Source organism: Tamandua tetradactyla, chromosome 5 (assembly GCF_023851605.1).
Source record: "Tamandua tetradactyla isolate mTamTet1 chromosome 5, mTamTet1.pri, whole genome shotgun sequence".
In the NCBI taxonomy this organism is placed as follows: domain Eukaryota; kingdom Metazoa; phylum Chordata; class Mammalia; order Pilosa; family Myrmecophagidae; genus Tamandua; species Tamandua tetradactyla.
Window position 1 is genome coordinate 127,395,037 of NC_135331.1, and position 22,469 is coordinate 127,417,505.

At 36.8% G+C, this 22,469-nt stretch overlaps 1 long non-coding RNA gene across 7 annotated transcripts in view; it reads left to right on the forward strand.

Annotated features, from left to right (window-relative positions):
* Window positions 1-22,469, forward strand: part of LOC143684847 (uncharacterized) — a 380,663-nt gene that overhangs the window by 52,570 nt on the left and 305,624 nt on the right. The window contains exon 4 of one of the 7 annotated variants that reach the window (XR_013176217.1): window positions 3-19,613. The exons of the other annotated variants lie outside the window; for them this stretch is intronic. This is a non-coding gene — a long non-coding RNA (uncharacterized LOC143684847). Of the gene's footprint in view, window positions 1-2; window positions 19,614-22,469 lie in introns of those variants that run through there. 7 annotated transcript variants of the gene reach the window in all.

Below are 22,469 nucleotides of genomic sequence, written 5' to 3' on the forward strand. Positions count from 1 at the left end.
AGGCACAGCACCGGGACGTGAACCTGGGTCTCTGGCATGGCAGGCAAGAACTCTGCCACTGAGCCACCATAGCCTGCTCTACCTCCATCATATTTTATGTGGCAAGGAGACCCAAGTCTATTGGAATAATGTGCTCAAGAACGAAATCCTAAAAACTCAACTCTTTTGGAGGGTTATAGATAACTGCAAAGTTAGAGAGATACAATCCACATAAGACGGTCCTCATTTATGACAACAATTATAAATTCAAGAGTTCCCAAAACTAATTATAAGTTCAAGGGTTCCCAAAACTATCCTCATGTTTGATAACCCACTAGAAAGACTCTCAGAACTTACTGAAAGTTATTATATTCATGGGTATTGTTGATTACAGGGAAAGGATACAGATTAAAATCATCCCATGGTGGAAGAGCATAGCACAGAGTCCAAGAGGGTTTCAAACATGGAGGGTTCCATTGTCCACTCCCCATGGAGTAATGTTGTGTTACACATCTAAAATGTATGTATGATAATACTTGTAGAGTATTACCAAACAGGAAAGCTCACCTAAGCCTCAGTGTCCAGAGCTTTACTGAGGCTCTATCATGTAGTCATGATTGAAATATCGAGGGCCCATGTGGTTGATCTAATGTAACCCCAAATCTCCTCCAGAAGTCACATCGTTAGACTTTCTGGTGTGGACAGCCCTCATTCTAAACAAAGATACTCCTATCAAGCCTGACATCCTAAGAGCTTAGACATTGCCTCTCAGAAGTCAACCACGAGGGTTAGATTTCTCATTGGGTAGGTTAAATTCTTTACTATACATGTGTATGCGCTTTATTTTCTGAATGCTTCTTTCTTTGTGCAGAGAGCATAAATTTTTAGGTGGAGAGCCACCTACATCTAATTGTGATCATGATAGGGAATTGTAGAAAGTAAAAAAGAAAAGGGTCTCTTTATACCAACCAAGCACAATATATTGAGTGATCTTTATGTGTGCATCCTTTGTCAGGCTCTTTGAAAGATGAAAGAGAATTATTAGTCAAATGATGCATGATTCTTCTGCCCAAATCCTTCAACATTTTCCCATCTGTTTCAGTGAAAATCAAAGGCTAAAGGGCCCTAAAAAATCTATGTTCCAACCTCTGTATTTCAATGGGGTTCCATTTCTTTTCGCTCTTCTCCTAGCTCACTCCTGTCTAACCACACTAGACCCCCTTATGTTCTTGGAACCTGAGAACAATTTTTTGCTGCAGGCCCACAGCACTTGCTGGTCTTTCCATTTCCAAGCTCTTTCACCAGATATCCTCATAGCACATTCTCTCAGTCTTTCAGGTTCTATTTCAAATGTCTCCTTCTTCGTAAGACCTTTCAACACCATATTTAGAATTACAACAAGGCTATCTCTGAGTTTCATTATCTTTGAGCTATTTTACAACTCTGTAAGTTACAGAACACAGATAATATTGCAAATGCTCTTGTCCATAGAAATAAAAATTGTTTCTGATTAAAGGCAATTAACTAATACCCTGTGGATAGACCCACTTTACATCTATTTGTAATTTCACTTCAGACTTTCTTCCTGGACATATGTGTGTGTGTTTATGAGTATGTATGCATGCTATTTAGGCCTATATGTGCCTATGCACATGTACTGCAAGGTTTGTGGGATTCTCCTTAGAAAGACTTTTAGTATTGTACTTTTTTTCCTCATTAAGCCATGAGTTAAATAAGATCTTTTATATGCGTTCATTTTATAATAGTATGAGAGTCATAGTATTACCCTTTTGAAAAAAAAATCTATAATAATGTCATTTCTTAAAAAAATATGAAAAGTGAATTGTACTATCCTATCCTTATTCTTGTCATGAGCCAGAGAAAATTTTGAACAGGATGGTAAATTATAATGAAGTCAGGCAAGTGAGATGTCTACTTGAAAGTAAACATCTGGATGAAGGATAAAAATTCCAGGCATCTAAAATTCAGATGTTTAGCTTTGAGTAGATAAAATATCTTGATTTTTGTGAAGCAATTAATTTCCATTCTCCCCTGCTATTTTGACTTCCATCAGACAAGACCTTTATCCTGACACCATACTTTCTCCTGACACTACACAAATGGTTTATTTGTTGTATGGAAATAATTTATATTTACGTTTTCTACCTTCCTATACTTCTCCACATGGTTACGTGATAATAGACTCTGTTTTTACTAAATACTTGAACTAATACTTAAAGTCATTAATAAGAGGAAAATGAAATAAATACTTGTTTGTATTTGGTGTACCTGAGAAGTAATTTTACTCTTGTTTTTTGGCTTGGGATTTATAAGTGGACTGTTTCATTTATTTCCTTATAATTTTGTGCATCTTTTGACATGAGAGCTGTTTCTGCTAAATATTCCACAGAACATTATGTGTGTAAACAGAAAAATGTATCTGCCAATTTTGTATTCAGCGTCATACTCTTGCAAAGAGAAAAATAAAGGGAAAAAAAATTGAAGACTCATATCATATCGTGTTTAAAAAACACATAAATAGATCACACAAACTCAAGCCCATGACTGGGGAGGGAAGTAATGAAGCTAGAAATATTCCTGGAACCAAAAGTACAATGTAGCATTCACTTCCATACCTTGAGTAGTCATTCCAAAGGGTCAAAGTCAATTGTGAAATCAGTGACTTTCATTTTTATTTTTTATTACAGATTTACCACTTGGCAACTCTAACAACAACAACAACAAAACACAAAGAGTGCAGTGTGTTGTCCTGGTTTATATTCAGTTCCAATTTATATTCAGTTTTGTCAATTTGACCTTCACAGGTCTGTAATTACTGTAATCACAGCCTGCTGAATGTGATAACAATCAAAGCATCCCAAATTTGAACATTTCAACAATAGTCTTTTTTAATAGGGGTAAAACCATGCCAGAAAGACTATGCTTCACTTCCAGACTTTTCTGAAGACATTGGATAATAGGAAACAGGTATCAAGCAATTCACCTCTTAATAAATATGCTATACAGAGAGAGTGAGCCCTGCTTTATCACCCACAGAACTGCTATATGGCTGGAAGAAGACAGGCCCTTTGTGGCTCTGCTTCTTGCCAACATTGTCTTCTAATGTAGATGAAGTATTATCCAATTTTAAGACCTTCCCTTTGAACACCCAGTAGTGCCTATGACATTTTCAAAGGTCAAAAAGGATTAGTAAAATATATAGACTAAGATAGCCCAAGATGTATAACAAGTATTTAAGATATTTTTCCCTGAATGAGAGAGAACCACGTTGATTTATAAACATGTTAACGCCATGCTTGTATTGTCTTTTTTGTGTTATGTTTCCCTCTGCTAATTACCTCTGATTTACCCTGACTCACCAGTGATCTTTCTCAATTCCATAACAAAAACAGGCATTTGTAAGCTTCCTTTGACTAAAATGAAGAAAATAGCCTTTGGTCATGAAACAGAATTTTTACTACATGTTTCTCTGTTTTGTATGTGCTAATTGGTTCTTAATGATTACTCATACATCTGTAGTTGTGGAATTCTAGAATGTTATGGCTCAAAGGGACTTAGGAAGCACCTAACTACTATCTTTATTTTATTTTTTCTGTTTTGCCAAAGGACCTATTTACATGTAAAATTAGTATATTGAAAGCAGATGAGAGCTGAGCTCTGTGAACCCAGAGGCTGAGAATCCCACCTCCTATGCGTCTCTTCTATCAGCTTTTCTCAACCCCAACCATAGCAGAACTACAAGGCACCATGGAAAATAACAGTTGGGAAACACGAGATTTAATCTGAGTTTCCAAAGCTGGGAGAGATAAAGTGGCATAGATAAGGTCACGTTCCTAACCCCTGGAGTCACCTTTCTCTCACCAGCAGAGTCAACCAGAATCAAACACTAAACATATTTTGGCAATCAATTACTTATCACTCTGTTACATGTTTCCACTGTCTTATCTACCTATTGTACTCCAAAAGACAGTCATGCACATTCCCAGTGATTTTGGTTCCAGTGGCTGCAGGACGAGTGGAATCAGCAGTGTGGGCTAGTGCTCACCTTTCAGTACCAGTCTTATTAGAAAAGGGAGGGGATGATCACGGGATTGCTGGCACTACAGATGAGAACCAGTTTTTCTGTAAGGGTACTTGGCACACACACTCATCTATGCTGAGAAATAAGTCCCCTAAAGCCTGACCTCTCTCATTGTAAAAGTGCAGTGTGTGCCGTAAATGGGAACATCACAAACTTTATCTCTGCTGTCTCTGTCTGAGGGAATGGAAAATGACCCTGCTTATTGGGCAGCTTTGATTGCTTTTGTTAAACAATATCACAAGCACTGCAAAATATGTCCAGAGAGTGAATTAGCTGATCAACCTTCACTTTTATTAAGAGGCAACCCTTTTTTACTATCAAGGAAAATACTGGTTGAGGTCCCCTTGAATAAAAAGACTCATTGTCAGACCACTTCAGAGTCCAGAAGGGAAATTAAACTGAGTGCATGGCAGCTTAAATTGAATATAAAACATCAGAATGGAGAGGAGAGGTAGTAGGAAGAAGCCAAACCAATATTATTGAGCAACTAATGTACAATGCTTGCCTGGCTAGTCCTCTCTTTGCATACTATACTAAAATTTATAATAACCCAATATGAGTCACTGTTAAACACAAATGTCAGTACCACAGAAGAAAGGCTGCCCAGCTACCTGGATTCTATGTCTGTCTGGTAATACTCACTGCAGAGTCTCAGAGAATTATAATGGGAAGAAGTTGAGTAATGTTAGCGATTTTGAGATTCACAATTCATAGGCTATAAAAAGAAATAAAGTGTTCATAGAATGGCTTTGTCTATGTGTCTATGTTCCTCAAAAACACTGCCACTTAATTAAAGGCAAAGAACATGAAACTTTAAGGTCCCAACTTTCTAGTATGTTGTAAATAAGTCACCACCTTTTAACCTTTGAGGACTAAAGAATTCGTAATCTGTGAGCCAAATGTAACAACATTTTTAGGTTCAGTGGGTCAAGATAAATTGGTCATTGGAATGTATAAAAGCTTCAGTGTTTCTAAAGTATAACTTAAAGAGTTGCCAATAAATGAAATTATATTACTTCTGAGTAAATAATAAGCATCAATGATCAAATGCCTGTTTTTAAAATGTATCTAGTATCCAAAGTATCCAAAGGGAGGAACTAGGTATGAATATTGTGGGTGATTGTCTATTTCTAACATTTAAAAGTCCTTATGTTAAAAATTATTTAGGACTGCTTTATACTGCCTTCTTTCAGAGGGTAGTGGAAACATGGCTTGTAGAAATGAGAAAAGCCGATGTACTAAGTATGGAAGGAAATTTTAAATACAAAGCAATTTCACTAATAAAATGTTCAAGCAGTCTAGGGTAATTTCAGTACTTGGTGAATCATTGCTTAGCAATTCATGAACACTGTGGGTGCTTGGAATTCAATTCCATTGTCCTCTATCTGAATTGCTTTGAAAAAAGGTCACATGAGATGGAAAGGAAGTTTTGACTTTCACATGCCTGTTATTGCTAAGGAAACCACTTCCTCAGCATTCACATATTCAGCATGTCTCTAGTTTTGGCTTCCATACAAATTAATCTTGGTACTGCATTAAGAAACAAACAAGGGTGGAGAATATTTTAAAAATTCAACTGAACTATGACATATTCACAGAACAAAAGGAGGAGCAGTTTCAGACGTCCCTTTCTTTTCCGAGTACTCTAGGTATAGCTGGATGGAGCCTCTAAGATCTAACAGGATGTCTGAGATATGAGGGAAGTGGCCTGTGATCTTCCAGTAAACAAATGAGAAGCTAATCCAGCTTTGTTGTGTTTTCTGATTGGCAATGGCTCTGAAATATCTCCTACATGTATTTGAGGACAAAGAAACAGGAGACAAATTACCATGTTCCAGAACTGAGTGTTCCTTTCCTACTTAAATTGCAATAAGAAATAAAAATGTTTAGTGTTCTAAGTTTTCTAATGCGTAGATTATATAATTTGCACCCCCACCCCCAACTTTTAAGAAGAAAACAAAATAGATATTTTAGAATGAAAAGGGCCCTGAATGGACCTTGTTGCAAATATAACTGAAGTCTGAAGTGACTTTTTTTTTTTTTCTTTTTTGCTGAAGTGGATCTTTACTATTTGGCGGCTTCTTTGCCTTTGTTTATATTTCTATTTCTAACCCAAATAGGAAGGTCTTATGTAAACTACCACTTTTTCTATTGTTGAAATCCAACTATTTTTAATTCTCTCTGCTGCTCGGAATAATAAGCAGGACCCAGAATATCACATTTCTGAAACTATTTGAATATTTGGGTTCTCTCTCCCTGCACTACTATTTAAGGTTCATTTCTGTCTTTTAGCTCTCAAACTTGTTCATGAACCATAGGTTCAGAACAAAAGTGCACTGTTATTAAGTACAGTCTGCAAACAACTACTCTGTAGGGAGCTTATAACAAAAGTGTGCTCATTTAGTATTACCTGGTGGCAACTATGAAAAAAATGATTTTTTTATTGTAAAGCTGAAGACAAAGTGTTAGCTGAGTATTTGAGAAACTTCATATCTACAAACAATAGTTAATATCAAATGGCTGCCTTAAACATTTAAAATACATTGCTTTAGAAATCATGGACTTAATTTTTATTTTTAGCATATAATAAAGTTAAATACTTTTAATGATGAAAAATCACAGAAAGATGCTTACTTATTTAATTATTGATGGTCCTCTCACCACACTCCCCAGTAATTGCTCTAAAACACACCATTTCTCTGTTTGACACTGTAAACAGTTTTCAAAATCAATAGCATGCTTTGGTTTCAGAAGAACTGGGATGATTATAGATAAAGGTGTACTGAGAATTTACCATGTCTCTGGGAAAAGGATTTTACATATAGTATCTCATTTAATCCTCACACCAATCTCGCAAAATTTGCACTATTATTATCCCTGATTTTCATATAAAGAAACTGAGGCTCAGAGAAGCCGAGTAAATGCTTACGTTCAGTTGTTTTGTGTATAAGTGGCACAATCTAAGATCTGAAACCTGGAAGTCTTTCGCCAGAGACTGAGATCTTAACCACTGTACTAAATAGCTGCAGAGTAGAAAGACTTTGGCTTAGACTGATTTGAGATGTCAAAAGGCTACTGTAAGGAAAAGACTGATCCCTTCTTGCCCCCATAGGTGTATATTGAGCTCGTGTATGACTCTTGGACTTAAGCAGGCAGATACCACAGTCTTCTGGATAGGGAGGGGATCATCCCCAGAATCATTCAGGAAAGAGGAAGCCTTGACCAGGAAAAGAGGGAATGCTTGGGCATAGGGCTGGTGAGAGGAGAGGTCTCAATGTGGGTGTTAGGTTAGATGTGCTGGGGTAGCAGTGACCCCAACACGCCACCATTCCTCCTGGACAGACTAGAAGGGATCCCTGTGGTGAATGAGAAGCTGAGGAAGAATAAGTGCTATCCTGTTAAACTGGAAAATCAAGTTCCATGCTATGACCTACATCTATTTCCTAGAGTAAAGTCATTTCTAACATTCATGTGATGTTAAGGAGATGTCCCATGATGTGGCCATGTTCAGTTTGAGCATTAAAGGGAAATTAGATTTCTGCACCTTTCTCACTCTTTAGGCCATAGAGTAAGATTTCACCAAAGGGATGGTGAATCAACTGAGAAAAGACTAAGTCTTCAAGGTCAGATCACCTTGAGCCATGAAGAGAGAGAACCTCCCTTTATTGCCAAAAATAGAAAATCAGTGTCTTGTTTTATTTTAAGGATAGAAGCACTTCCTCCACAGCATCTAAAAAATATTCCACCTACTAGTTCTGCAATTTTCCAAGTACTCACAATACTAGATTAAGGCACTAAAAGCCACAATTGAATGCAGATGTTATCAAAGCACCTTCATTGGCATCTAGCCCAGCTTGTTTAAATGACACTATCCTCCATCCAGTTGCTGAAGCCAAAAATCTTAATTATTCTTGATTCCCTCATTCTTTTATCCAATTTATCAAAAAGATGTGTCAAATCTACCTAATAACATTTTAAATCTGTTGTCTTTTCTCCATTTTCACCACCACCAGTCATCTAGATTGCTGCAGTGGTCTCCTAACTGGTCTAGTTGATTCCACACTGCCCCCCACCCCTTTTAATACTTTATTGACAAATCTTCACACACATACAGTCCGTACATGGTGTACAATGAATGGCTCACAATATCATCACGTAGTTGTATATTGATTGCCATGATCATTTTTAGAACATTTGCATCACTCCAGAAAAAGAAATAAAAAGAAAAAAAGAAAAAAACTCTCACATCCCATACCCCTTACCCCTCCCTCTCTTTGACCACTAGTATTTTAATCTCTCCAATTTATTTTATCCCTTATTTCCCCTATTATTTATTTATTTTTTATCCATATTGTTTTACTCCTCTGTCCATACCCTGGATAAAAGGACCATCAGACACAAGGTGTTTACAATCACACAGTCACATTGTTAAAGACATATCCTTATACTATCGTCTGCAAGAATCAAGGCTACTGGAACAGAGCTCAACAGTTTCAGGTACTTTCTCCAGCCACTCCAATACACCATAAACTAGAAAGGGATATCTATAATTTGCATAAGAATAACCTCCGGGATAACCTCTCAATTATGTCTGAAATCTCTCAGCCATTGAACCTTTATTTTGTCTCATTTTTCTCTTCCACCTTTTGGTCAAGAAGGCTTTCTCAATCCCATGATGCTCTCTTCTCTTTGATTTAACAGTAAGACTTCTGAGCCCTGTGAATTCTGGTCCAATTGAAAATGTCTAGTGTGTTTTGCTGAACCACCTTAATTAATTCAGTAACATTATGGCCATGCCCTTGATATGGCAATGGTTACAAAGCCAGTGGTCTTGGTAGCTCAAAGCCCTTCTCAGTTTTATCTTTTACCTGTTGGAGAGATGAAGTTGCTTCTTGCAACTCTGTAGGTTCCCATATTTATGGACTTTTACTATTTTCTTTTATTGGTATTTGCAAACCAGCTGACTATTTTCGAAAATCATCTCTTCCTTCTGGTGTCTTCTCATATACAATCATTTGTTACCAATACATGCCTCTTACATTCTGTTTTCTGATCTTTTCTGTATAACTATGTTGTATGCCTTCCAAGTTATCACAGACAGTAGTTTTATCAAATACTTAGTCACTGTGTTGCATGGATCACCATCATCCCAGTCTCCAGTGATGGTTTAATCACTGTCCACTGTCTAGACTTTAGCCATCCTCATATAGTTTAGGCTTATTGGTTACGGTAGCAGTACATATCTAGATTCCAATTTCTGTATCATTCAGGTTTTGTTGCAGTAAAAATACACATTTATTTCTTGCTTATGTTACTTGTCCATCAAGACCCCACGGGGGACTGCTATTCATAGTAGACACTCAGATGCCAAGACTGATGGAGCAGCCATGATCTTGAACATGCTCAGATGCAATGCCAGGAAGATAAGAGAGCCACTGCCTCTTGAAACCTCTCTTCAGATATGACACATGCCACTATTCTTTACAGTTCATCTACCAGAGCAAGTCACACAGACACTTTTAACTTTAAAGGGGCAAGAAGCTACAATCCTACCATGTGCTTAAAAAGAGAACCTGAAAATTTTGGTGAACAATGCTGGTGATTACAGCACAGCATAAACCCTTAACACTTAGTATTTACTTATGGAAACTAGAAAATAATCTGGGAAAACCAAAATTTAGGTTCATCTGTGGCATAAATCATGGCTGTGGGTGAAATACTTTTGTTTTCTAAACACTGTGCCACTAAGCCTCCTCACCGTCCCCCCGCCCCACAAAGAAATCATCCCATTCCCTAATATCGTGGAATTCCATATTCAACCCTGTGAGTGTCTGTTGACTGTGGTGTGTCATTGGTAATTTCCATACTTTTTCTTATTACTAAAGAAGTCCATAAAGACCGTCTAATAAGACTCAGGTGAAATTATTGTATGCTTTATTGTGCTCATGATATGTATCTTACCTCTTTCAAACTGCATTTTTAAGATGAAGCCATATTTAAATTTGTCATTTCCATAAAGCAAGAAGGATATTTATTGTAATGCACTGCCAAACACACGGGCAGATGCCACTAACAAATGGTAAAACATTCTTCTATGGCTTGTTATTTTCCTAAAAACACACTATTTTTTCAGTTATCATTTCTGAAAGAGAATATACAACTCAACTATAAATGACAAAAAACCCACAGTGGCCATCAAACCTCAGCACAGTGCATCTCTTAGGAGCTTAGTGAGTAAATTAAGTTAATCACAATACCTCATATTCCAAAGAGGACTCATAACCCAGGGTACCAATTAAGGTAGCTTCCAGTCCAAAATAGATGTGCCTATAGTAGGAATCACTAACGGTTAAGAATGGAACCAGGTATAAAGCCCAAGGTGGAAAAAATGTGCATAAAATTAGATTGTTTGATTAGATGCCACCTTTGCTCAGAGCCTTCTTTGGGGATAAATTATTTTGTTCAAAATCTTTCCTCCATTATTGTATCCTTGTCCCTGACTCCAAGTGTTTGTTCTAAAATATAAATTTGATCATGTTAGTCCCCTATTCAACAAAAACTAGTCTTGAATGGAACTAAGTTGCCACCAGGAAAAAGTCCTGACTCCTTAGCTCTTCATGATTTTATATCTTCAACTCTCTAGACCAATCTTTTAAAGCCCCTCTTCATAAACTCGGACCCCAGCCCTGTGGGCTAATTGCTCCATTTCAGCTCCTTCCTAACTCTTGCTTCTCAAAGCTCTTCTTGAATATTCTTTCTGCTGCAAAGTCCCCTTTGTTTTTCCTTCTTCTAAGCCCCCTCACCACCTCTATCACATTTATTCTCCATTATTGTGATGGCAAGTAATTTACAAGTTGCTCTCCTTTGCTAGATTTGGGCAGAAATTGTGTCTTTAAAATGAAGAGTACACACGTGTGTGTGTGTGTGTTTACATCACATCTTGTTTTCAAAAAGTCTTTAGGGAAAACAGGCATCACTTGTTTGTCTTATTGTTTTTAAATCCTAAGAGAACCACACATTTTTTCTAATGTAATTTATGTTATGGCATTAAATCAGATTATAGTGTACAGATATTAGAGAGAAGAAATTGGTTATTTTATTTTTCATATTTTATGAAGGATTGCACTTTATTTTATAAAGTGGTATGTTATTGGGGTCAAAACCCTGGTGAAAGGAATAAATTTGTGTTTTGACATATGTGTGGGCTTTTCTTATTTCCCAAATGATTATTTGTGGATAACTCTGCTGTGAAAACATTCTTAATAAACAACACAACTTGTAGAGCTATGATATTTCCTGTCAAAATGCATCTAGAGTGTTTATATCAAATGCCCATGTGATGTATAGGGGCTGTTGTATGATTCACGCTTCCATATAAGAATATCATCCATCTACTTACTTTAAGTTAATTCAATATTCTTAATGACGGAGCAGGACTTAGACGTGTCAGAAACATTCCAAATCCCTTTCCTGCTTACCTTAACCTCTGCTGCCTACATTCCCCATGATATATGGTTCCTGACTGCATGCCAGATTTTTTTTTATGGTTCTCATAGATTTAATGAAAGGAATTTACTTGCTCAAATTTTTGAAAATCAGCCTTCCTGGCGTTCATTTGCCTTGCTATTCTGTATTTGTAACGTGATTATTTTCTGTCTTATTTCTAACTTATATTTGTTCTGAGTTCTGGTATGGCAGGCCTTACTGCCACTTGCCTTCCTGGCTGGTGACATTAAGAACATTGAATTAACTAAGTTGGTTTTCTCTATCTTTTGGAGTGTAGAAGCCTTTAGATTCCTAACCATGTGGCCTCCTGTATCACCAGAACTTCTGGTTTCTGCAAGTTCTTGGTCCTGATACCACCAGATATCTGTGACCCCTTCTTTTAAGAGATCTTTTAAGAGATCCTTGTAATTGATATACTGATTTATTGTGTAATACCAGATAAGTCCTTTAACCTTTCTTTTTCTGCCCTAAGGGCTTATGAAACTTACATTAGATAAAGCATTTGAAAAGACTTTAAGTGCAAAGTGCTAAAGTCATTTAAGATATTATTTTATTGCAATGCTGTTTTCACTGAAACACCATTCCTATATGCTTTTGTCTTGGTTCAGTACTATGTGATTTTAAAAGTGTAGACTGGTAGTTTGCTATACTAGTATATAGGTAAGAAGGAGATAATTATTTATTATACTTCTTGCCAAATATTGTTTTGGATCCTCTCTACATGTAATCTAATTTAATCTTTACATATACTCTATAAGGTAGATATTATTATCTTTGTTTTACAGTTGAGCAAACTGAGACTCATACATATGAAGTATCTTGTCCAAAGATAAAAAGCCTTTAAGTCCAGATCAAGGGTGCCTATTCACTTCTATTTAATTTCAGAGCTGTGGTGCTTAACATATACCCTCCTTGAGATGTGGACATGCTCCACTGGTTTTTAATGTTTTCTGGTGCTTTTGTGTCAACATGTTCCCACCCTATGTGCCTGCCCCCTGACAATCATGGTGTAGTAGTCACTCTTCTAAGATGATAAAATGACTCTCAATGATTCTCACCTCCTCATATGCATTCCTGTGGAATCTCTTCCCCTTGAGTGTGGGCTGCTGGACTTAGTGACTCGATTCTAAAGACTAAAATACAACAAAAATGATGAGATGTGATTTCTGAGATTAGGTTACAGAAGTTGACTTCTGTCTTGCTGGATTCTTTTGCTCTCTCTTGCTTGCTCAGCTGTCAGATAAAACCAGCTGTCGTATTGTGAGTTGTCCTATGGAAAGGCCCATGTGGCAGGGAACTGATGGCAGCCTCTGAACAACAGCTGGCAAGGAAATGAATCCTGCCAACAATCACTGAGTGATCTTGGAATCAGATGTTTTTCTAGTTGAACCTTGAGATGAATGTAGACTCGTACCTTGATAACAACCTTGTGAGACACCTGACCTGGAGAACCCAGCTAACTTTGCCTAGATTGCTGGACCTCAAAATTGTGAGTATTAAATATTGTTTTTTAAAGCCTCTAAGTTTTGGAGTCATTGTTACAAGCAATAGATAACCAATATAGATGCTGTGAACAAAGAAGCAATATTGATAGGGGCCTGTGTGACTGGTGATGAGGAAATTAATTTCGACATGCCCCAATTTTTCACCTGTTAAGCAACAGCTAATTAGAGCTGATATTTGAACCCACATTATTGTAAGTTCACGGCACCACCCGCTAAGCCATGCTGATAGGGAGCATGTGCATTTTTATAGGGGCTCTTGGTGGGGGATGGGTGGTGAGGTTGTTCTTATTGTGCCCAATGTACAAATGAAAACAGGTAAGAATTTTAGGTTTGATAGGGAAGACTTTGGGGACTGTGGTGGTTTGAAGCTGTATGTATCTCAGAAAAACATGTTCTTAAATTTAATCCATTCTTGTCGGTGTGAACCCACTGAAACTAGGACCTTTCGATGAGGTTACTTCAGTTGAGGTGTGTCCCACCTCAATCAGGATGGGTCTTAATGTTATTACCACAGTCCTTCTTAAGAGAATGAAATTCAGATGGAGGGAGAAGACCACAGGAATCAAGAGTCTGGACAATGACAGAACCCAGAATAGAGGGGAGAGGCCAGGAGATGCCACCATGTATGTGCCTTGCCATGTGACAGAAAAGCTGTGGCTCCCTGGCATCCAGTCTCAGAACACCAGTCTTTGGGGTGAAGGCATTAACTGGATTTTGACTTTCTTTTAGCCTCACAACTGTAAGCTAATAAGTTCCTGTTGTTTAAGCCAACCCATTTCATGGCATTTGCTTGAGCAGCCTAATACAGTGACCATGGAATTTTACAGGGTTTCTCAAATATTATCAGGTAAATTAGCCCTTGCTCCACTTGGATGTATAATAGCCTTGACCTAAAGCAGGAGTCAAACATTTTTTTCAAAGATTCAGAGAGTAGATATTTTAAGATTGCAGGCCCAATATAATCCTGGTCACATACTTTTTGTATTTTTTTTACAAATCTTAAATAATGTAAAAATGACTCTTAGCTCAGAGGACCTATAAAAACAGACATGAACCAGAGCAGACTTTGGATTATAGTTTGCTACCCCTGACTATATTTGAGGTGACCATGGGTTAATCTAAACATGGTTCTCTATTAGGGTTCTGAGAGGAAATCAAGCTCAAATGCCCTAAGGCATCTGTTCTAGTTTGCTAGTTGCTGGAATGCAGTATACCAGAATCAGAAAGGCTTTTAGAAGGGGGAATTTAAGTTACAAGTTTACAGTTCTAAGGCCGTGAAATTGTCCAGATTAAAACAAGTCTATAGAAATGTCCAAATTAAGGCACCAAGAAGAGGTTACCTTCACTTAAGAAAGGTTGATGAAGTTCAGGTTTTATCTCTCAGTTGGAAAGGTAAATGGAGAACATGGCAACATCTGCTGGCTTTCTCTCCAGGCTTCTTGTTTCATGAAGCTCTCCCGGGGTGTTTTCTTTCTTCATCACCAAAGTTCTCTGGCTGGTGGACAATGTGGTTCTCGTAACTCTGCTCTGTTGCTATCCTGTTTGTTCTGAAGCTTTCTCCAAAAAAACTTCCTCTTTTAAAGAATTCCAATAAGCTGATCAAGACCCCCCTGGGATGGGTGGAGTCATATCTGCCTCTAATCCAAAGTTAATACCCACAATTGGGTGAGTCACATCTCTGGGGAGATAACATAATCAAGCTTCTAACCTATGGTACGGAATAGGGATTAGAAGAATGGTTGCTCCCACAAGACTGGATTAGGATTAAAGTGTGGCTTTTTTTAGGTGCATAGGTCCTTTCAAACTGGTAAACCATCCATTGTGTATAATGAATCAAGTCTGTCCTGAAGATCTAGAGCGGCACTTGCTATGTACCATCCTTGGAAGAACTGAGTAAATAATCACTCAAAACAGTTTTGAGTGTGGATCAGGTGACAAACCCTGGTTGAAAGCCTAGTGGCAAACATACTTATTCACTTGTTCATTCATCAATCGTTAAATAAGCAGTAACTGTGTGCTCAGTGTTGTGAGATGTGGTATTACAGCAGAACATGGACTTTGCCCTCAAAAATATTAAAGTGAACTACATAAAATTGTGAAAATAATTTAGTTTCTGAAGTTTTGCCCTAACAGAACCAATGTGATAACTCCATAACTGTTTCTTTTTCATTAATATGATATCCTTGCTATATGATGAGGACATTACTTTCTCTTCATAGGGATGTGATCAATGCTGTGCAGACATAGTGATAGTGATAGTTGCCTGAGAAATAACTAGAGCCCTTAGCAACATATGCCCCCAGGCAAACTTGGGTGCATATTAATCCCTGCCCCTGCCACTATTAATTGTGTGACATGGGGCAGTTATTAGTAACCTGTTTGAGACTCCATTTCATCCTAAAATGGATAAAATAGTAACATAAACTCAATGAATTGTCACATGGATTTAAATGAGAAGGAATCATGTAATGTATAATAAGCAGCAAAAACTCAGCAGAAGTAACTATCATCCTCATTAGGTTCAGGCTATTTTCCATGATTTTAGAGGCATGAGATACACTCTCATAATTTGCCTTTTATTCATCAGATCCATATACCACACCCTATTTATGCTCTGTGAGATGTACCATTAGAAAGGAAATACCTGCATTTGTGTCCTATCATATTGGCCCTCACTGAGCATTGGGGTCAGCTATAAAGGGTAAAAAATACCCAAGCAAGAATCTATAAACCTTGAAAATAGTGCTTTAGAAGGTAGAGTTTCTTCTCACTGCAATAAATTGACTGCAGTAGGGCAAGGGGAACCATACATCAGCAAACACCTACTAGTATCTTATTTTTTCCTCATCCCTTTAGAGATCCTCATGCAGAAAAATGTCTCCAGCTTGACTGGATTCTGAAGAAAAATAATAAAACCAACCCCGAGTCAACTCTTGCTCTGTGCCAGGCTCTGTTCTCAGTTCTGGGCATACTTAATCCCTACACAGACCTATGAGATAGGGGATATTTTTATCATCCACGATTTGCATATAAGGAAACCTGAGGCACAGAGAGCCTACATAACATATCCAACGTCCTGTGATTGGTTCATCAGTAGTCAAGCTTTGAATCTAGGTAGATGTACTTCAGAATTCCCTGCTCTTGATTCCTTTACTCTACCACACTGCTGCTCAATCAAGAGATTTTGGAGCCATGCATCATTGTAAATGTTCTTGTAGTCACATTTTAAAAATGGAAAAAGAGTTAGATGAAATACATTCTAAAAAGGTTTTATTTAACCAATTATATCTAAAATATTACAATTTCATGTTACTCTTTCAATATGTGGTCAACATAAAAATTATTAATGAGATATTTTTATATATTTTTTAGTGTTAAATCTTTGAAATCAGGTATGTGTTTAACAATTTCACACATGGGCACAGACTAGCCACATTTCAAGTGCTCAGTAGCAACGTATGACTGGTGGTTACTGCAGTAGGGAGCCTGACTTTACTTGTGCCCAGCCCAAATTGTTGGGCTTCTATTTATAACTCCCTATGTTTACATAATCTTCATTCTTTTTGTTTTGGCATCCTCAATAATACAGAGACCATGAACACCAAAGCTGAAAGTAAATTTTTAAAAAAGGGAAGGAAAAAACCCAGTAGTCATGTTGTTCTTGTGGAGGCTGGTGGGAGGTGGGTTTCTAATAACGCCTAGGAAAGCTGATGTTCGTAAGTGTCTTCTGTCAGATGCCTGAAATGTTTTGAAGTTCAACTGCATGCCCATTTAAGAGCATAAGGCTCATTTGCCATCTCTCCCCCTTGGCCAGGCAGAATTCTAAAATTAGACCCTTAAGTTGTTAGGTTGGAACTAACTTTTTATTAAAATATCCTCTTGTAGTTGTTGTTTTAGAAAAAGAAAAATCTAATCCCCTACGTCTTTGGAATCTAAAAACTTTAGGAAACTGATTCCTTCCCCAAATACTTCCTTCCTCTAAATAACACACAACTGAAAAAAATAAAAAATAAAAGCAAGTGAAAAATTAGTTTTAATTTTTTCCCCATAAGAGGACAAAAAAGGCAACATACTCTTCCCCCCAACACACACACAACATTCCATTGTCATCTCCTCTCCCACCACCAAATTTTAAATGATGATTTAGTGATATGTAGAACTTTGGTTTAAGGAGTAACATCTTATCTGACAGGTTTGGACGTGCCCTTTGGGAAATTGCCACCTCACATATCCCTCTCTTTTGCATGCCTGATAATGTTTCCTCCAGTACTTGACACATAGTAGGACACAATGGACAATATACGCTAGTTGAAGTAAATTTACTTTGATTAATTGGATGAAAGTCAAAATAAATTGACATCTTATTTTAAAAGAAAAGCAGTTTCTTATTCCATAGATATATATGGAAACACTTCGGAGACATATTTATGATTATAAAGAAGGCCTTGTGACTACACAAAGATGTGTTAAAAACCAGTGGAACTTCAAAGGCTGATTGGCTTTGGGCGGCTGCCCCTTGAACCTATGTTTAATTGAAATTTTAATATGAAATAGATATAAAAACTAATTTTCAAAGTAAAAATAGGAGCATACATAGAAAAATATTTGTATAATTTTTGTCTAAGGATCAGAAGACAAGTAATGTTACTATTCCTTAAACAAATGACTACTAAAATAAAACGCAAGTTGTAGATAAAGAAAAAATGGACAACAAAAAGTTTCTTCCTCACTAGCGAATCAAAGAAATCCAAAGTAATTAAAATTAGATGGGATTTTTCAGCTAACAGATAAGAATAAAACATCATAAATAAATAAATAAAATGATTTAATTAATGATGGTGAAGTAGGCCTTCTATATAGCTTCTGCGAGGCTAAACTACTTTTAATTTTTTTTGGAAATTAATCTGGCAAAAGCTTTTACAATTTAAAACACCAGACCCCTTTTTTCAGCAATCCCATTTGTGGAATAATTCCAACAGAAATTAAAATACTAGTAAATAAACACGTGCATATTAGGTTGTTTATTACAGACTCTTTAAGGTCTCAAAACCCTGGAAATTAACTGAATGTTTACCAAGGAGAGAAATGATTGAAGGAACTAAAGTGATCATATGATTTGATATTATGCATCTGCTAAAAAGAATAACTTAGACTTATATCTGACCATCCTGGAAGGTTAGTTCAGAATGTCAGGGCCCTGATTCTCCTGGTTTTCTTCAAACAACAATCTCAGAAAGAAAAGGTGGGGCCTTCTTTTTGTGCCACCTTCCCCATCTGCTCCTCCATTCCTCCCATCCCTATCATTCTCACCTCCTGCCCTCCCGTTTCCCCTCCACAATCCAGTGGCCAGGACTGGGGCATCAAGCCTGCGCTTTAGCTGCATTGGTGGTAGGAAAGCAGCAACTCCTTAAGGCATTTTCAGACTGTGGGGCTACTTTCATTGTGTGGTTTGAGGGATCAGAGAGCTGTGTGCTGGGAAGGTTGGCCCTAGTCTAGTTTGGGAGGGCCCACTGTTGAAGGATGGAGATGCATACTCTACATAGTTTCTTTCCCTCCGACCATCTTTGGTTTCAGTCTGGGGGAGTGCTGGCATTGTTCAGGTACCCCAAATTTATTGTTTCTTCTTCACATCTCATGCTTCTTTTAGTATTGCATCATGCATTACATTTTTCCAAAAAGGTCTCAATATTAAGTAGGTAGGGGATTATGATGATTTTTAATTTGCCTAGGAAGTCATTTATGAGAGAGTAGAGACAACTTCAAAATAACATGAATTAAAAACATGATGGGAGATTCAATGTGTACATTGTTTGACACTGTTGGATTATAACAAACAAAGAATTTTTACCTGAAAATATAAAGTGTGATTAAAAAATAAAGATTTAAAAATACATAATAGACTTAATATATTACCCTTGAATAATGCCTGCCTATACTATTACTGCTACTAGTCACTAGTCAAAACATTTAAGGAAGGTGTCTTTCAGAACTTTGTGTTGGGATAAATCATAATCATGTTCACTATGAAAGCCATATCACCTGACATATGTTTTACAGTTTAGAGTGATATCAACCAGATTGACAACTCACCTTAGGCAATGAACCTTAATTTCAGATGACATTTAGTAACTTCAAATCAGATTCTTCCTTGGAGGACTTTGAATTGTCATTTTTTTGAATTCTTTTGAATTCAAAAGAATGTGATACTGACTTTGAAGGTAATTCCAAAAAAGGAGTTCCCAAAACTATTCAGACAATGATTATATCAGTCAATTAGCTGACAGCTTCCCAAAGTGACTACTCAATTCAAGTGGCATTCATCGGGTTGCATACATTTTGGCATTTTAATTAAAAATTAGTAATGCTGCTTAACAACTTGAGAAAAATAGTGAAAAATAGGTGAAGAAATTTAGGAATCAGGAAGTTACAGCCTTTCTGCTCATGAAGTCTCTGAAGTTCTAATTTTTTGCTGCTGTCTAAATTTCTACTTTACTGGTTTTGTTCCAAAATAGTGGTGTCTATGTTTCTTTTTCCATTATTTCTATGCTTACTCACATTTTCAGGCCTGTAGCTAAATTCTTTTATTAGCTCATTTCTCCTGATCTAAAACAATTTTTTTAAGACAAAAATCCTCTCTAATTTTACTTAACAGTTGCTCTTTATTTATTTAGAGTCCTTAATTACAGTTTTTAAAGCAGATAATGTTTTTCAATAAAAATTAAAATGAATAGTTTCCCAGGTTTAAACCCTAGACTGCTGTGTTTTACAACGTTCTCCTTGTTCGTTGTGAATGACTATACTTTGTTGGTTACACTCAGTACCACAAAACGACACTCCCTAGGCCTATTTAACCCAGCAGCTCTGTCCTACCTCACCATTATTTAGTGTGTTTTACATTTAAATATTTAAAGCTTGAGATCTAAAGGGGCACAGCTGTTAGTATAAAGTTCTAAATACTTGTTTACAGTACTTTGGTAACAATTTTCATACACTATGCAATCATTTTAACTGAATTTACTTGATATTTTTACAGAGGGGCATGCTACTTATAGAATATTAAGGTAGAAGAAAAGGCTACTTGTTTTTCCAAAAGATATATTTTCTTGAGTAATCTTTGAAACAGGGATATCAATGACAGTGTCGGTTGACTTCTTCATAGATTGCTTGCTTCTAAATGAAAACACTATGGTATTTAGAAATATTTCTGCCCAAGAAAAGCCTTTTGATAAACTATTCCTATGCCAGCGACAGCATTAAAAATATCCATTGAGATTCCCTACAGTTCCAGCCCTCGTTGCAGTTCAGTTGGCCTAGATGACCACTTCACCAATGAACCGTGGGCAGAAGGGACAGGCATAATTTTGGGCCATAGCCGTTGGTTGCCTCAAACTGCCTCCCTAACTCTCTTTTCTGCTACAGTATCCTGGGGTTTGGTTCCATGTGATAAAGCTCCAAGATGGAGGAGCCTCTTTCTGAAGGTATCAGACTGAGATGTCAGTGAAAAGGAAACCTTTATTGGGTTAAGTTACTGGGTTTTGAGGGTCAAATTTTTATCTCCTGCTGGCCTAGTCCATCCTGACTAAACCAGCAATACATGACAGTACATTTCTTAGGGACTGTAGAACAATTTTGTCCTGGGCAAAGGTGTTCTATGTGAGCCTTTCATTCTCTGTCTTTAGTGTTTTTATGTAGTGTGTACCTCACCAGAAATTTAGTAAATGTCTATGGAATGAATAAGAAGTCACCAAATATATTACAGAAAAGCCTCATTTTCAAAGAATCATGATGTAATAAAATGCCCAGCATTATAAATTATATTAAAGAGAACCATTCATTGTGCCATATTTCTTAGTTTCTAAATTGTACCTTATTCCACATTTTTACCTTCTTTTACCAGATGTGTCTTACACAAGATACTTGTTAGAGTTGATGAAATACTTAATTTTTGATCATTTGGAAGCATTTTTTTTCAGAAGGATCTTATATTACCTCCAAGTTATGATTATGTGAATAGTCTATCCTTGATCTGTAATTATATCTTCTTAACAGAATGCCAAGCCATGGAGCTTAGAGGTCCTTTTAAGTCACTGTTTGCTGTACCTATCTTGGACATTCAGTACTGATTAACTTCCCATTCTTTGTAATTCTGAACCCATTACATATTCTCCCATTTTCACCCTTGTCTTTCACAAGGGACTTTGGCTTCAGCATTGCTTTTCTCAATACACCTTTTGGATTCCAATAACACTATTCTCAAAATGTACTCTTTGGAAGGTTCAATTCCTTCTTCCTTCTCCCAAGTCATTCTTCCAGCCTCATTTGGACCAGGGACGACAGGCCTTTTCACCGAGTCAAAGTAAAGCCAAAAGTAAAGTCACATCATCAACGAGTCTCCTGTTGGATTTATTCAGGCTCCTCAGTCATTCAACATAAAAGCCTCAGTGAGAGGTGGAAGGAAAACAATACTGTTAGGTGACAACATCAATAGACTGCAAAACCCATCATCAATATATTCTTTTCCAAAGTTAATGTTAGTAATCAAATGTCCTCAAATACTGTGGAAAATGTAAGAATACTTGGGGTTATTAAACAGATTCCACAATTATCAGTCTTTTCAGAGTCCTGAATTCTCCAGTGAGCAGTTTGAAAAATTCCTTTTCAAAGTTTATTATTAACAAATAGGTGACTTTTAACATACCACACATAGTTTTACACACTGATAGAGTGCCTGGAATTCACCAGCTAGTACTCCAAGATCTTGTAGGAAATTGTTATTTTATAAAAGTAATTTCTTTCCTTGAGAATCAGGCTTAATTATACTTCAGTAATTTGATTTTTAAAAAATACCATAGTAGTGATTGGAAATAAATTGAAGTTGGACCCCAAATTCTAAATGTTCAACAATAAAGGAACAGTTAAATTACTGTTCAGTGGTGTAATGTCATCTCATGCAATCATTAAATAAAAATTACAAAGACGACATTAATAGGTAAAAGATTGGCATGAAATAATGATAAAAGAAAGAGAAGAGCATGGCTCTATACCTTAATGTTAAAATCACAGTGCCAGTGCCGGAGTAAGGACTTCAGCTGTGTAGTTGCTTTGAATTCAGACTGATCAAGATAAACACTTCATTTTTTAGATGGACTGACAAAACAGGGGGTGCTACTGAAGATTCTATTTCCACAGGATCTTAAAAAACTGTCTCAGAGAGCCAATGGGGTGATCAAGTTGGAGTTCATGACCTGCCCCAATCTCTGAGTTCACCAAACAGAAAGGAGACAGTGCTGCGTGACACAAAGTTTGTGCAGTGACACTCATGGAAGTTTGATGGGGAAAGGGATGAAGGTTCAATTTTGAGTATAATATTTAGCAAA